At 42.8% G+C, this 5,658-nt stretch overlaps 1 protein-coding gene across 5 annotated transcripts in view; it reads left to right on the top strand.

Annotated features, from left to right (window-relative positions):
* Window positions 1–1,233: 1,233 nt before the first annotated feature.
* The window catches only part of LOC106584138 (discoidin domain-containing receptor 2), a 57,078-nt gene continuing 52,653 nt past the window's right edge, over window positions 1,234–5,658 (top strand). For 2 of the 5 annotated variants that reach the window (XM_014169051.3, XM_014169050.3), the window contains exon 1: window positions 1,235–1,513. The gene's annotated coding sequence lies outside the window, so the exon portion shown is untranslated. Of the gene's footprint in view, window positions 1,514–5,658 lie in introns of all 5 variants that reach the window. The other 3 variants (XM_045706251.2, XM_014169049.3, XM_082967945.1) reach the window with 3 other exon arrangements.

Here is a 5,658-nt window from a genome sequence, read left to right on the forward strand (position 1 = left end):
GAGGTGTAAGGCTTCTTTGATTTAAATGCAAGGTTAGCGTGGTGTGTGTGGATTTGTCTGCGAGCGCGCTCTGTGGTCATGACTGTGTTGATTTGTGTGTGTGTTTTTTGCATTAGAAGTCCTGGTGTGTTGAATCAGAGTTTCCAGCAGCAGCAGCATATGGTTTGTGTTTAAGATGGGCCAGAGCGCATGATGCACACTGCTGCAGCCACTCAGGAAATATAGTCTGTGGCTCCTAAGTGTCTCTGTCTCGCACATACCTACTCTCACTGTCTCCTTTCTCTCTCTCTCATGTCCTCTTTTCTCTCTTACTAGCTCTCACTCCCGCTACAGTATATCCGACAGCAGGTATTGATTGCAGTGATAGAGGGAAATGTGTAGGTAACTTTTTTTATAAAGGGTTCCTTTAATGTAAATGTTGAATTTGACTGCGGTAAATGTCTATTCTAGATGGTTATATTCCTCCAGGCAGATATGAAACATGACCATGTGCACAGATAGAGGTTTAGCAGGCTGGACTGGACTACTGTAGTGTGCGCTTCATTAAAGCCACCATGCTTTTCCACCATGACGGAAATTAAACATTTAAAGGGGAATTCCACCCCGTGATAATTATGATCCTCGCTATGCCTTTTATTTCCTGAGTCTAGACAAAAGATTTGGTCTACATCAGAAACGGAACACTGTCTGTCTCCCAACTCATCACTAAGGTGAGCCCATTCTATGGACTGAGTATAATGGATCTATAGGCTAAAAAGGACTTCATGAATTGTTATACATTATTATCATAGTAATAGTACTGTTGTCTAGTTTGCAATTCTAAATAATGTAAATTAAACTAATTCCAATACAGTTGTAAGTGTACTAACAGTGTAAAAACACTACTTAAGTGTATTGTCAATGTCATTACTATGGTGAATATAAACGTTTTTCTGTATTGTATAATGGAACCCAATCAAATTTCATTTTAAAAATGTTTTTTCCAGTGTTGAATTGAAGTTATTCAATGTTTTTTATTTTGTTGACATTATTTATCAACAGAATCAAATGTAATTTCTTCCACACAACAACAATAGGCAACATTGAATTAAAATGTCCCGTGCTTCAAGAATTTAGCTGCCTTGAATTAGTGGTTCGATTGCTCCATCAGGCTGTCAAAAGAAGGCATTCTCAAGGAGAAAAAAGCCTTCTGATTGGGTACTGGGGTTTGACTTAATTGAAACCATATGTATAGCATGAGGAATTCTGGGATTTTGGCATGCCCCCAAGAATCCTCAGAATGTGACGTTTTTTTTTCTCTCTTTCTCTCCCTCCTCTCCGAGCTCCCTTTTTTTCCAGGGGTGTCTTGCATCAGTTCAGTGTATGTGAGAGGGACCTGAGCTGAGTGAGAGTGAACAGAGCGAGAATAGGCAGGCTTGGATTCTAACAGACTGAACTGGGGACACGGACACTCACAGGAATACTCCACCGCCACCTCGGGAACAAATGTTTTGAAAGGATAAACTCTTTAAAAGTACGTTTCAATTGTCCTTTTTCTCAAAAAAAAACTTTTTTTTAAATATGACTTTCTTTGCAGTGTGTTTCGATGGTAAATGGATTGGGTTTCACTTGAAGCTTGATATATGCTTCTATTTTCTGTAGAATTGTGTCAGTACCTCACATTAGTCTAGGTGTCTGTGTTTTTAAGTGTAGTTTTGAACCCATGTCCCATTTGCAAGAGAGAAAGAGCGAGCGCTGCTGTTTGCTTGGCAGACTAGAATAGATGATAGCAGAGAGACGATGCAGCCTTTCGCATATCCACGCTTCACTGTGAAAAGCACTGCTGCAATCCAGCTGCTACACAAAGGCCATTACACACATACTGCATAATACTGTTTCTCTGGTTTGAATTTCAAAATTATTGTGCATTTGCTTTGGTTTTAATGTAGACTATTTGCACTTTTATCCCAGAATATGGCATTAAAAAAATTACTCAATGTTGACTTAAATACAAAACCTAGGAGGCTCATGGTTCGCACCCCCTTTCATGTAATTATGACAACTTCCGGAGGACATCCTCCAACCTATCAGAGCTATTGCAGCATGAACTGATATGTTGTCCACTCAAAGGATCAGAGAATGAATAATGTACTGGAAGCATAAGCTACAGCTAGCTAGCACTGCAGTGCATAAAATGTGGAGAGTAGTTGACTCAGAGAGAGACAATAGTTGAACCGTTTTGAACAAATAAATGTTTCCAAAATATAGATTTTTTTTCTTTCTTCACTTAGCTAGAAAATGCAGCTAGCTAGCTTGGCCTACTCTATTAGCTATGTTGACTATGACCTTACTTTAGCTAATATGGTGACAATGATGTACGCTGTGTGTAGGTTATGATATGAAGGTTTGTCATGGAAAGGTTTTTTCGCCTGGTCACAGACAGCTGATGTATTGTGCATTGAAGTCCACAAGCGAAGAGAAAAGGTGAGAGGAGGAGAGCGCGTAGATGCAAGAAGGAATACAACCAGCAGTTTTTTGGGATTATTATTATTTTTTTTTACAATGAGCTGTTTGTAATTGGCTACGAAAGTGAACTGTTTGCGTGGGATCAGGAGTGTATTCATTCACGTAATTCTGTTGAAAAACGTTTCTAAAACAGATTAAAAAAACACCTGAATTTGTCCAATAGAAACTCTCGTTTGACTAATGATTACACCCTAGATCAGCTAGATGCAGGCAAGAGTGTGCAAGGCGGTATTGAACGTGTCACTGTCTGTCAAATTTTTCTCTCAACCTGTGCACCTACGTTGTAGTCTTTCATTCATCGGCTAGGTTGTAGCAACCTCATGATGGGTACAGGGAAAATGTCAGTATCATATTGTAGCCTAAACCTATCAATGTTACATTGAACTGGGTGAATGGAATATGAATGACAGTCATCCAGTACGCTGTAGTACAAATAAGACCATGCTCATAAAACAACATTTTCCTCCCTCATCTTAATCGGCACCGACTGCCATTTATCAGTTATGCCATACATTACAGGAAGTTAAACATTTGCTTGCTAGTTACGTCATAGTTCTTTTACTGCGTATTAGTAAATGGAGAATATAGCCTCACATATCCTAGATATATCTGTGACATTGACAATTCTTAGAAAATGTGTACTGCAAAAATAATGTTGTGCTTCCCAGCTGATAGGATATTGAAGGTCTTGTTTTTGTCTGGTGGCGCAGCAGTGAAACTAATGCAGAAATTGCTTGAGGCTTTTTCACTTTCATGCTGCCACTTCAAAGCCCAGAGATGCTTTGTTTTGGTGGGTGGTCATTCACTGTGTTTAGGAAAAGTTGAGCAACTTTTCACCACTTGAGTCCTGTCCCTGACATGTTATTGTGGCTTGGTATTATCATACAATTCACATATGACCATATGTTATGTATTGTCATTTAGACTAAGGCATGTACAGTATAATGCTTTGGTCTCAAAGATTTCCTCATGGACAAACTTTTAGACCTCATAGCCTGTAAAGAGCACACCATCCATATTTGTGTGTCTGTCTTTGTCCTCTTGTGTCATGCAGGCGGTATGTAGGTGTTACGTGGGTGTTATGGAGGTAGTATGTAGACTGTATGTATGAGGTATGCAGGTGCCCTGTGTTATGTGGGTGGAAGATCAACACAGATGCTAAATTCTGCCATTTTTATATGGGGTTTGTAATAATAGTCACTTAGCAGCAGACACTTTTATCCCAAGCAGTTATATACACACAGACTCATACAGGCTCTAACTGGCTGAGCCATCTGAGCCACAGGTTGGTGGAAACGCCCCCAGAGTCATAAAGGACAGTTGTTCTAGAGAGGTCAAGGTGGGGGAGCATGTGGTGTGACCCACTTAGCCATTCCTGGCAGTGTGTGTGTGTGTGGGTATGTAAGAGTGTGTGTTGAGCCGGGTTCATGACCTCACTGCTGGTAATAGCCAGCCTGACCTCGCTCTTCCAGCTCTCAACATGTGCTTTAACTTATCAGAGGAATGCACCGCAGGTACTTAAACGGCCCAGTGAACACACACTGCAGGTACTTCTGTGGCCCCTTGAACCACCTCAGTAAGGCTTACATGGCAATTTCTGTGTTAATATTGAGAATGAATATCAAGAACGAAGGTCCAACAGTCAGACATATAGTAAACCGACAATTCAGGGAATCTTTAATGGAAAAGTGATCATGCTATAGGAAAATAGGAAAACCATGGGGTGAAATCTAGACAGACAGAGACAGAGAGACACACACACACACAGAGACACACACACACACACAGAGACAGAGAGACACACACACAGAGACAGAGAGACACACACAGAGACACAGAGACAGAGAGACAGACACACACACACAGAGACAGACACACACACACACACAGAGACAGAGACACACACAGAGACAGAGAGACACACACAGAGACAGAGAGACACACACAGAGACAGAGCGACACACAAAGAGACAGAGAGACAGACACACACACAGACAGAGAGACAGAGAGACAGACACACACACAGACAGAGGGACAGAGAGACCGACACACACACAGACAGAGAGACAGACACACACACAGACAGAGAGACAGACACACACACAGACAGAGAGACAGACACACACACAGACAGAGAGACTGACACACACACAGACAGAGAGACAGAGAGACACACAGACAAAGAGACAGAGAGACACACAGACACACACAGAGACACAGACACACACAGAGACACAGACACACACACAGAGACACAGACACACACACAGAGACAGAGACACACACGCAGACAGAGACACACACAGAGACACACACACAGACACACTCACACACACAGACAGACAGAGACACACAGACAGAGACACAGACAGAGACACACACACACAGACAGAGACACACACAGAGACACACACAGAGACACACACAGAGACACACACAGAGACACACACACACAGACACACACACACAGACACACACAGACACACACAGAGACACACACAGACACACACACACAGACACACACACAGAGACACACAGACACACACACAGAGACACAGACACACACACAGAGACACAGACACACACACAGAGACACAGACACACACACAGAGAGACAGACACACACACAGAGAGACAGACACACACACAGAGAGACACAGACACACACACAGAGACACAGACACACACACAGACACACAGAGACACACACAGAGACACACACAGACAGAGACACACAGAGACACACAGAGACACACACACAGAGAGACACAGACACACACAGAGCGACACAGACACACAGAGAGAGACACAGACACACACAGAGCGACACAGACACACAGAGAGAGACACAGACACACACACAGAGAGACACAGACACACACACACAGAGAGACACACACACACACAGAGAGACACACACACACACAGAGAGACACAGAGACACACACACACAGAGACACACACAGAGAGACACACACAGAGACACACACAGAGAGACACAGACACACAGACACACACAGACAGAGACACAGACGCACACACACAGACGCACACACACAGACGCACACACAGAGAGACACAGACGCACACACAGAGACACAGACGCACACACAGAGACACAGACAAACACACAGAGACACAGACGCACACACA

This window comes from Salmo salar, chromosome 23, assembly GCF_965601325.2.
Source record: "Salmo salar chromosome 23, fSalSal1, whole genome shotgun sequence".
Classification (NCBI taxonomy): Eukaryota; Metazoa; Chordata; class Actinopteri; order Salmoniformes; family Salmonidae; genus Salmo; species Salmo salar.